Source organism: Oncorhynchus keta, chromosome 36 (genome assembly GCF_023373465.1).
Source record: "Oncorhynchus keta strain PuntledgeMale-10-30-2019 chromosome 36, Oket_V2, whole genome shotgun sequence".
In the NCBI taxonomy this organism is placed as follows: domain Eukaryota; kingdom Metazoa; phylum Chordata; class Actinopteri; order Salmoniformes; family Salmonidae; genus Oncorhynchus; species Oncorhynchus keta.
In genome coordinates this window covers 14,134,896-14,147,332 of record NC_068456.1, presented here as the reverse complement: position 1 = coordinate 14,147,332, position 12,437 = coordinate 14,134,896, and positions in this window count along the sequence as shown.

Below are 12,437 nucleotides of genomic sequence, written 5' to 3'. Positions count from 1 at the left end.
CTATATTGCTGATTCATTATGGAAACTAGGGTTTGTGCAGATAACCAATAATGTTATGTCTTTTGGTATGAGACTAATGAGGTAGCAATTAATAATAATTTCATGGAAGACTAATTGATAAGATATGAATGTCACATCCTGACCTTAGTTCCTTTTTTATATCTCTGATTTAGTTTGGTCAGGGTGTGAGTTGGGGTGGGCATTCTATGTTTTTGTTCTAGGTTTTGTATTTCTGTGTTTGGCCTGGTATGGTTCCCAGTCAGAGGCAGCTGTCGATTGTTGTCTCTGATTGAGAACCATACTTAGGTAGCCTGTTTTCCCACTATGATCTGTGGGTAGTTCTTTTCTGTTTAGTGTTTTCTGTTGTGTGTCTGCACCAGCCAGAACGGTTTCGGTCGTTCTCTTTGCTATTTTTGGTATTTCTGTGTTCATTAAATAAATATGGACACATACCACGCTGCACCTTGATGCTCTGCTTCCAACAGCCGTTACAATTAACATATCTGAAGAGTCGATTCGGGAATTAGAGACTCTATAAAAAAACATCTGTGGTGCCCTGACTTCCTAATTAAAGTTACATGATTCGTTTTAATCACGTAATAATAATTACACGTAGAGAATTGATTTGAGTGTCAGGTAGGGTGGAGATGATATGGTCCTTGACTAGTCTCTCATGAAGTGCTTTGAGAGACTAGTCAAGGACCATATCACCTCCACCCTACCTGACACCCTAGACCCACTCCAATTTGCTTACCGCCCAAATAGGTCCACAGACGATGCAATCTCAACCACACTGCACACTGCCCTAACCCACCTGGACAAGAGGAATACCTATGTGAGAATGCTGTTCATCGACTACAGCTCGGCATTCAACACCATAGTACCCTCCAAGCTCGTCATCAAGCTCGAGACCCTGGGTCTCGACCCCGCCCTGTGCAACTGGGTACTGGACTTCCTGACGGGCCGCCCCCAGGTGGTGAGGGTAGGCAACAACATCTCCTCCCCGCTGATCCTCAACACGGGGCCCCACAAGGGTGCGTTCTGAGCCCTCTCCTGTACTCCCTGTTCACCCACGACTGCGTGGCCACGCACGCCTCCAACTCAATCATCAAGTTTGCGGACGACACAACAGTGGTAGGCTTGATTACCAACAACGACGAGAGACGGCCTACAGGGAGGAGGTGAGGGCCCTCGAAGTGTGGTGTCAGGAAAATAACCTCACACTCAACGTCAACAAAACTAAGGAGATGATTGTGGACTTCAGGAAACAGCAGAGGGAACACCCCCTATCCACATCGATGGAACAGTAGTGGAGAGGGTAGCTAGTTTTAAGTTCCTCGGCATACACATCACAGACAAACTGAATTGGTCCACTCACACTGACAGCGTCGTGAAGAAGGCGCAGCAGCGCCTATTCAACCTCAGGAGGCTGAAGAAATTCGGCTTGTCACCAAAAGCACTCACAAACTTCTACAGATGCACAATCGAGAGCATCCTGGCGGGCTGTATCACCGCCTGGTACGGCAACTGCTCCGCCCTCAACCGTAAGGCTCTCCAGAGGGTAGTGAGGACTGCACAACGCATCACCGGGGCAAACTACCTGCCCTCCAGGACACCTACACCACCCGTTGTTACAGGAAGGCCATAAAGATCATCAAGGACATCAACCACCCGAACCACTGCCTGTTCACCCGCTATCATCCAGAAGGCGAGGTCAGTACAGGTGCATCAAAGCTGGGACCGAGAGACTGAAAAACAGCTTCTATCTCAAGGCCATCAGACTGTTAAACAGCCACCACTAACAGTGAGTGGCTGCTGCCAACACACTGTCATTGACACTGACCCAACTCCAGCCATTTTAATAAAGGGAATTGATGGGAATTATGTAAATATATCACTAGCCACTTTAAACAATGCTACCTTATATAATGTTACTTACCCTACATTATTCATCTCATATGCATATGTATATACTGTACTCTACATCATCGACTGCATCCTTATGTAACACATGTATCACTAGCCACTTTAACTATGCCACTTTGTTTACTTTGTCTACACACTCATCTCATATGTATATACTGTACTCGATACCATCTACTGTATGCTGCTCTGTACCATCACACATTCATATATCCTTATGTACATATTCCTTATCCCCTTACACTGTGTATAAGACAGTAGTTTTGGAACAGTTAGTTAGATTACTTGTTGGTTATCACTGCATTGTCGGAACTAGAAGCACAAGCATTTCGCTACACTCGCATTTAACATCTGCTAACCATGTGTATGTGACAAATAAAATTTGATTTGATTTGATTTTGATAAAATAACAGTCTTCACATTTAATGATAGTCACACACGCAACACTTGTGTTCCAATGGCACGTTGTGTTAGCTAATCAAAGTTTATCATTTTAAAAGGATAATTGATCATTAGAAAACCCTTTTGCAATTATGTTAGCACAACTGAAAACTGTTGTTCCGACTAAAGAACAATAAAACGGGCCTTCTTTAGACTAGTTGAGTATCTGGAGCATCAGCATTTGTGGGTTTGATAACAGGCTCAAAATGGCCAGAAACAAATAAGTTTCTTATGAAACACGTCAGTTTATCCTTGTTCTGAGTATTGAAGGCTATTCCATGCGAGAAATCGCCAAGAAGCTGAAGATCTCGGACAACGTTGTGTACTACTCCCTTCACAGAACAGAGCAAACTGGCGCTAACCAGAATAGAGAGAGGAGTGTGAGGCCCCGGTGCACAACTGAGCAAGAGGACAAGTGGTATAGTGTCTAGTTTGAGAAACAGACGCCTCACAAGTCCTCAACTAGCAGCATCAGTAAATAGTACCTCCAAAACACCCGTCTCAACATCAACAGTGAAGAGGCGACTCTGGGATGCTTGCCTTCTAGGCAGTAGGAAAGGTGGAGTCGGTCAGAGTGACCAGAAGTCGTTTTGATTTCCTGTGTGTCAAAAGAGCAGAAGGAAAAGGCATTGTGGCTTAACAAGTTAACACTGAAGTCATCATGTGAATTATCATCATATGAAGTGGAGAGCCTTGATTTTCGGAGCAGGTGTAAAGTGTAATCTCTGTCGTCTCGTCGGAAATTGATGCAGATTTTCTCAGGCGGAACATTCCAGGAGTCGTGGATGCACGTCACTTGACCCGAAAGGTGGATGGATAGAAGGAGGTAAGCCTATTGATTTTATTGATGCTTGATGAGTTTCTCGTAAAGCTGGGGTATGTGAGATATGTGGTAAGAGTGTTTGTGCCCAAACCATTACAATATCGCTAGTGTAAAAAGTTTGGCCATGTGTCAAGTGTTTGGAGAAGGAATGAGTACATTGTTGAAGAGTCTGACACCATGACCAAACGTGACGCGTGCACGTAAATTGATTTTGACCCCCCCACACCAAACGCGATCACGACATGCAGGTTAAATCATCAAAACAAACTCTGAACCAATTATATTAATTTGGGGACAGGTCGGAAAGCATTAAACATTTATGGCAATTTAGCTAGTTAGCTTGCAGCTAATTTGTCCTGAGACATAAACGTTGAGTTGTTATTTTACCTGAAATGCACAAGGTCCTCTACGCCAACAATTAATCCACACATAAAATGGTCAACCGAATTGTTTCTAGTCATCTCTCCTCCTTCCAGGATTTTTCTTCTTTGGACTTTATATGGCGATTGGCATCTAACTTTCATAAGGTGAAATACCACAACCGACCGACCTCAGTTCACCTTTCAATCACCCACGTGGGTATATAACCAATGACGAAATGGCACGTGGGTATGCGCTTCTATAAACGAATGAGGAGATAGGAGAGGTAGGACTTGCACTGCGTTCAGCGTCACAAATAGAACGGACTTCTATTTTAGCGCTTGGCAACGCAGACGCTCGTTGGCGCACGCGAGCAGTGTGGGCAGTGTTGCCAACTCATTTTCAGGGGAAATTGCTTGAGGCAGGTCGATTTGTTGCTAAAAGTTGCTAAATGATGTTGTGATAACGTAACGTAAATCTGCATCATTACGTAGAATACACAATAACGTTACTCAAATTGACTGGTCATCTTGGTGAAAAATATGATTTGACATTTGTTATTTTAGATTTGTTTGTTTATTATCATATATTTTTATTTGTAAAAGTAATATAAACACATTTTATATGATCAGAATTCAACACATTGAATTATTGAACAATTACACATTATGAACAATTACATTTTTAAATTTTCTTTTAAACTAGTAAACCTACACATTCTGAACAATTATAGTTTTAAGCAGTGTATTGGTAGTTAGTTAACATGCTACCTGACTGATCAGCAATTATAGGTACAAGCTAATAACAAGGTATATATGCTATCTTATTGAACAAGCAACTTAACTCAAATAATTATGTGTGCTCTAAGAATCTCTCCAGCTCTCTCCAGGTTGTTGTGCTGCTTGGCTGGCTAGCTGCTCAATGGTTTCCTCCAGATATTGCCACTGTTCTTGCACACGCTGCAGTACACACTGCCACCATCAGCTGTGTGTCTCCGCAAATTCCAGGAATATGAGGAATCATAGATTGGTAAGGAATTCCTCTTCATCTTCACTGTCCATCTGCATTGTCACGGAGCTGGAACCAGCAGTAGAGGATGGAGTGGCCTTAAAGCTGTATGCTGCTGTGGTGCCAAACTGCTGCTGAACTTCACTTGGTAGTTTATGCTGGTAACAGGTATCACCAGCCAGCTTCAGTCCATACCGCACCAGGAGTATGGAGTTGAGAGTGTGCAGTGACATTCTATTTCTTAACTTTGACTTGACCACACTCATTTGGATGAACAGCCATTCAACCTCCGCATTTGATTGGGGAAAGGAGAGGGCAGCGAGTGCCACTTTGCACAGTTCTTCAAATGGATTTGACCCGGAAGAGTCCGTGTAGTTATTCACTTCACTCCAAAACTCGACTGTATTTTCAGTTGAGTCCCACCTAAACAGATGTATGTTTCTCCATTGGGAAACAATTGTATCAATTGTTTGGGGCCGGTACCCCAGTAGCTCAGCAACTTTAATAATTTCAGTGGTGCCTTTATTGTTATTTAGTGTTTCCTTAACACTGAACAAGGCCATGTGTCACAAGGCTTCAAGGTTGTCTGGGAGCCTTGCTTGCAGCTCCTTGCTTAAAGCAACAATGCAGTTGATGCACTTTCTCCGAATGACCTTTTTTTCCTTTGGCGCAAGACTGAGTTTGTACACCGTGCTCTCGAAAAGTTACCCAAGGTATGGTGATGGACTGAGATGTCCATCAATGGCATCCTTCAAGACATCAATTTTTGCCATAGGGTTGACTACTCTGCTGCAAATTGATGTTAAGAGGTGTACCAGATTGTCCAAAAGCTTGACAGGATCTGTTTGCTCTCCCTCAAATGACTTCACTGCAACTTGTACGTCAGACAGGATTGATTTCAAGAATGTCAGGTAGACATAGTTGGTCTTGTCCATGTACATGGTGTGGAGTACATCCACCATGTATCAATGCTCACTGGCCTTGGTCATCTCAAAGTGGAGATTCAGTTTTTCCCACTGGCTTAATATACGAGTTACCGCAGGCTCAGTCGATAGCCACACACTTTGGTGATCTGCAGGGGTTTCTGGACACAATTAATGGTGGCGTACACTGCTTTGTACGCCTCGTGCAGTTTTGTGGAAATTGAAAACCAGTTGTAGGTTTCCCTGATTAAGTACTCAACACTCCTAGGGATGGTTTATTTGGATGCTGCACTGACAGCCAATTGTAAAGACTGGCACACACAGTGGATTAGTACCAAATTGGGCAATGCACATTCCTCCTTTAAAATCTTGTGCACCCCGTTATGCACCCCAGTCATCACAGACGCATTATCAGTGCCAATACCCTGAAGATTCTCTTTTTTAAGGTTACACTTCTCAAGAAACTCAACTACCGCCTTTGCTATTGTTCTGGCATCGCCCCCCTCCAACTCAACCAACCCTAGAAATGTGGACACAACAGTTATTTTTTAGCATTGAAATACCGAATCACCACACCCAGGTATTTCGAGACACTGACATCAGTGGACTCATCCAGAAGGAGACTGAACTTCTCATCCCCCACATCTGACATTACCCTTTTGAGAAAATAAGGAGCCAGTACTCCCTCAATCATTTCTGTGCACTTGATGCGGTGCATTTGGAAGTTTGCTGCTGCCACAGAATCTGAAAAGGCAGCTTTGCAAGCCATACCTAAATGGTCGCATGCTAGCAGCGAACAATGCTCCGCAATGGCCATTGCCATAGTAGCTTCTGCGCTTTTGCAGTTATCCACTTTCTTAACCAAATGTGGTAATGTAGACTGCGTTGCGGGGTTGTACGGTTTTGATTTATTTATATGCTTTGCACAATGTTTTTTGATGTCATACATTTTTGCAAGCATATCTGATCTGCAGTACGCACAGTATGCACGACAATCATCCCCAATTACTGGCTTCAGCCAGCCTTTAAATTCAGGTCCAGACTCCCACTCTTTTCTGTACTTCTGGCTGTACAATTTTGATTGAGACATGTTGATTGATGTTGTAAGTTCTGTTCAAGATCAAACATTCGTGACCAACTATATTCATTGGGTTTGGCTCGTCGAACCCGTACTACTGCTGCTGCAGTCAGCCAACAATGATTTGTAATTTGCTGAAATTGCTGCTGGCCTGCTGCTGCCAGTGCACGAGCTGAGCGCCTGCTGCTGACGTCACTCACAATGCACTTTTGCATTAGGTGCTTTTTGGCAAACTTCAAGCGGGCTGTCATGTGCCTTTGAGTGAGGAGTGGCTACTGTCTGTCCACTCTACCATAAAGGCCTGATTGGTGGAGTGCTGCAGAGATGGTTGTCCTTTTGAGAGATCTGGAGCTCTGTCAGAGTGACCTTAAGGTTCTTGGTCACCTCCCTGACCAATGCCTTTCTCCCCCAGGTGCTCAGTTTGGCTAGGCGGCCAGCTCTAGGAAGAGTCTTGGTGGTTCCAAACTTCTTCCATTTAAGAATGATGGGGTCTATTGATTTTCAAAGCTGGCAAAATGTTTTGGTACCCTTCCCCAAATCTGTGCCTCGACACAATCCTGTCTCGGAGCTCTACGGACAATTCCTTCGAACGCAGGGCTTGGTTTTTGCTCTGACATGCACCGTCAACTGTGGGACCATAGACAGGTACAGTGGGGAGAACAAGTATTTGATACACTGCCGATTTTGCAGGTTTTCCTACTTACAATGCATATAGAGGTCTGTAATTTTTTATCATAGGTACACTTCAACTGTAAGAGACGGAATCTAAAACAAGAGTCCAGAAAATCACATTGTATGATTTGTAAGTAATTAATTAGCATTTTATTGCATGACATAAGTATTTGATACATCAGAAAAGCAGAACTTAATATTTGGTACAGAAACCTTTGTTTGCAATTACAGAGATCATACGTTTCCTGTAGTTCTTGACCAGGTTTGCACACACTGCAGCAGGGATTTTGGCCCACTCCTCCATACAGACCTTCTCCAGATCCTTTAGGTTTCGGGGCTGTCGCTGGGCAATACGGACTTTCAGCTCCCTCCAAAGATTTTCTATTGGGTTCAGGTCTGAAGACTGGCGAGGCCACTCCAGGATCTTGAGATGCTTCTTACGGAGCCACTCCTTAGTTGCCCTGGCTGTGTGTTTCGGGTCGTTGCCATGCTGGAAGACCCAGCCACGACCCATCTTCAATGCTCTTACTGAGGGAAGGAGTTTGTTGGCCAAGATCTTGCGATACATGGCCCCATCCATCCTCCCCTCAATACGGTGCAGTCTTCCTGTCCCCTTTGCAGAAAAGCATCCCCAAAGAATGATGTTTCCACCTCCATGCTTCACGGTTGGGATGGTGTTCTTGGGGTTGTACTCATCCTTCTTCTTCCTCCAAACACAGCGAGTGGAGTTTAGACCAAAAAGCACTATTTTTGTCTCATCAGACCACACAACCTTCTCCCATTCCTCCTCTGGATCATCCAGATGGTCATTGGCAAACTTCAGACAGGCCGGGACATCCGCTGGCTTGAGCAGGGGGACCTTACGTGCGCTGCAGGATTTTAATCCATGATGGCGTAGTGTGTTACTAATGGTTTTCTTTGAGACTGTGGTCCCAGCTCTCTTCAGGTCATTGACCAGGTTCTGCCGTGTAGTTCTTTGCTGATCCCTCACCTTCCTCATGATCATTGATGCCCCACGAGGTGATATCTTGCATGGATCCCCAGACCGAGGATGATTGACCGTCATCTTGAACTTCTTCCATTTTCTAATAATTGCGCCAACAGTTGTTGCCTTCTCACCAAGCTGCTTGCCTATTGTCCTGTAGCCCATCCCAGCCTTGTGCAGGTCTACAATTTTACCCCTGATGTCCTTACACAGCTCTCTGGTCTTGGCCATTGTGGAGAGGTTGGAGTCTGTTTGGGTGGGTTGGGTTCTCCCCATTAAGCAGCGGGTCGGTGTCAGAGGCCGAGTCTTCTCTGGTCTCTACTCCTCCCGTTACGGGGTCTGAGACGCCCGGCTTCCCACCATTAGCTCTGACAAATTGAAAACTCTAGTCATTGGCGACTCCATTACCCGCAGTATTAGACTTAAAGCGAATCATCCAGCGATCATACACTGTTTACCCGGGGCAGGGCTACCGACGTTAAGGCTAATCTGAAGATGGTGCTGGCTAAAGCTAAAACTGGCGAGTGTAGAGAGTATAGAGATATTGTTATCCACGTCGGCACCAACGATGTTAGGATGAAACAGTCAGAGATCACCAAGCGCAACATAGCTTCTGCGTGCATATCAGCTAGAAAGATGTGTCGGCATCGAGTAATTGTCTCTGGCCCTCCCAGTTAGGGGGAGTGATGAGCTCTACAGCAGAGTCTCACAACTCAATCGCTGGTTGAAAACTGTTTTCTGCCCCTCCCAAAAGATAGAATTTGTAGATAATTGGCCCTCTTTCTGGGACTCACCCACAAACAGGACCAAGCCTGACCTGCTGAGGAGTGACGGACTCCATCCTAGCTGGAGGGGTGCTCTCATCTTATCTGCCAACATAGACAGGGCTCTAACTCCTCTAGCTCCACAATGAAATAGGGTGCAGGCCAGGCAGCAGGCTATTAGCCAGCCTGCCAGCATAGTGGAGTCTGCCACTAGCATAGTCAGTGTAGTCAGCTCAGCTATCACCATTGAGACCGTGTCTGTGCCTCGACCTAGGTTGGGCAAAACTAAACATGGCGGTGTTCGCCTTAGCAATCTCACTAGGATAAAGACCACCTCCATTCCTGTCATTACTGAAAGAGATCATGATACCTCACATCTCAAAATAGGGCTACTTAATGTTAGATCCCTTACTTCAAAGGCAATTATAGTCAATGAACTAATCACTGATCATAATCTTGATGTGATTGGCCTGACTGAAACATGGCTTAAGCCTGATGAATTTACTGTGTTAAATGAGGCCTCACCTCCTGGCTACACTAGTGACCATATCCCCGTGCATCCCGCAAAGGCGGAGGTGTTGCTAACATTTACGATAGCAAATTTCAATTTACAAAAAAAAAATGACGTTTTCGTCTTTTGAGCTTCTAGTCATGAAATCTATGCAGCCTACTCAATCACTTTTTATAGCTACTGTTTACAGGCCTCCTGGGCCATATACAGCGTTTCTCACTGAGTTCCTGAATTCCTATCAGACCTTGTAGTCATTGCAGATAATATTCTAATCTTTGGTGACTTTAATATTCACATGGAAAAGTCCACAGACCCACTCCAAAAGGCTTTTGGAGCCATCATCGACTCAGTGGGTTTTGTCCAACATGTCTCTGGACCCACTCACTGTCACAGTCATACGCTGGACCTAGTTTTGTCCCATGGAATAAATGTTGTGGATCTTAATGTTTTTCCTCATAATCCTGGACTATCGGACCACCATTTTATTACGTTTGCAATTGCAACAAATAATCTGCTCAGACCCCAACCAAGGAACATCAAAAGTCGTGCTATAAATTCACAGACAACACAAAGATTCCTTGATGCCCTTCCAGACTCCCTCTGCCTACCCAAGGACGCCAGAGGACAAAAATCCGTTAACCACCTAACTGAGGATCTCAATTTAACCTTGCGCAATACCCTAGATGCAGTTGCACCCCTAAAAACTAAAAAAATGTCTCATAAGAAACTAGCTCCCTGGTACACAGAAAATACCCGAGCTCTGAAGCAAGCTTCCAGAAAATTGGAACGGAAATGGCGCCACACCAAACTGGAAGTCTTCCGACTAGCTTGGAAGGACGGTACCCTGCAGTACCGAAGAGCCCTTACTGCTGCTCGATCGTCCTATTTTTCTAACTTAATTGAGGAAAATAAGAACAATCCGAAATTCCTTTTGATACTGTGGCAAAGCTAACTAAAAAGCAGCATTCCCCAAGAGAGGATGACTTTCACTTTAGCAGTGATAAATTCATGAACTTCTTTGAGGAAAACATTATGATTATTAGAAAGCAAATTACGGACTCCTCTTTAAACCTGCGTATTCCTCCAAACCTCAGTTGTCCTGAGTCTGCACAACTCTGCCAGGACCTAGGATCAAGAGAGACGCTCAAGTGTTTTAGTACTATATCTCTTGACACAATGATGAAAATAATCATGGCCTCTAAACCTTCAAGCTGTATACTGGACCCTATTCCAACTAAACTACTGAAAGAGCTGCTTCCTGTGCTTGGCCCTCCTATGTTGAACATAATAAACGGCTCTCTATCCACTGGATGTGTACCAAACTCACTAAAAGTGGCAGTAATAAAGCCTCTCTTGAAAAGCCAAACCTTGACCCAGAAAATATAAAAACTATCGGCCTATATCGAATCTTCCATTCCTCTCAAAGATTTTAGAGAAGGCTGTTGCGCAGCAACTCACTGCCTTCCTGAAGACAAACAATGTATACGAAATGCTTCAGTCTGGTTTTAGACCCCATCATAGCACTGAGACGGCACTTGTGAAGGTGGTAAATGACATTTTAATGGCATCGGACCGAGGCTCTGCATCTGTCCTCGTGCTCCTAGACCTTAGTGCTGCTTTTGATACCATCGATCACCACATTCTTTTGGAGAGATTGGAAACCCAAATTGGTCTACACGGACATGTTCTGGCCTGGTTTAGGTCTTATCTGTCGGAAAGATATCAGTTTGTCTCTGTGAATGGTTTGTCCTCTGACAAATCAACTGTACATTTCGGTGTTCCTCAAGGTTCTGTTTTAGGACCACTATTGTTTTCACTATATATTTTACCTCTTGGGGATGTTATTCGAAAACATAATGTAAACTTTCACTGCTATGCGGATGACACACAGCTGTACATTTCAATGAAACATGGTGAAGCCCCAAAATTGCCCTCGCTAGAAGCATGTGTTTCAGACATAAGGAAGTGGATGGCTGCAAACTTTCTACTATTAAACTCGGACAAAACAGAGATGCTTGTTCTAGGTCCCAAGAAACAAAGAGATCTTCTGTTGAATCTGACAATTAATCTTAATGGTTGTACAGTCGTCTCAAATAAAACTGTGAAGGACCTCGGCGTTACTCTGACCCTGATCTCTCTTTTTGAAGAACATATCAAGACCATTTCGAGGACAGCTTTTTCCATCTACGTAACATTGCAAAAATCAGAAACTTTCTGTCCAAAAATGATGCAGAAAAATTAATCCATGCTTTTGTCACTTCTAGGTTAGACTACTGCAATGCTCTATTTTCCGGCTACCCGGATAAAGCACTAAATAAACTTCAGTTAGTGCTAAATACGGCTGCTAGAATCCTGACTAGAACCAAAAAATTTGATCATATTACTCCAGTGCTAGCCTCTCTACACTGGCTTCCTGTCAAAGCAAGGGCTGATTTCAAGGTTTTACTGCTAACCTACAAAGCATTACATGGGCTTGCTCCTACCTACCTCTCTGATTTGGTCCTGCCGTACATACCTACACGTACGCTACGGTCACAAGACGCAGGCCTCCTAATTGTCCCTAGAATTTCTAAGCAAACAGCTGGAGGCAGGGCTTTCTCCTATAGAGCTCCATTTTTATGGAACGGTCTGCCTACCCATGTCAGAGACGCAAACTCGGTCTCAACCTTTAAGTCTTTACTGAAGACTCATCTCTTCAGTGGGTCATATGATTGAGTGTAGTCTGGCCCAGGAGTGGGAAGGTGAACGGAAAGGCTCTGGAGCAACGAACCGCCCTTGCTGTCTCTGCCTGGCCGGTTCCCCTTTCCACTGGGATTCTCTGCCTCTAACCCTGTTACGGGGCTGAGTCACTGGCTTGCTGGGGCTCTCTCGTGCCGTCCTGGGGGGTGCGTCACCTGGGTGGGGTTGATCACTGTTGTGGTCGGCCTGTCTGGCCTGGGTTGTACCGTG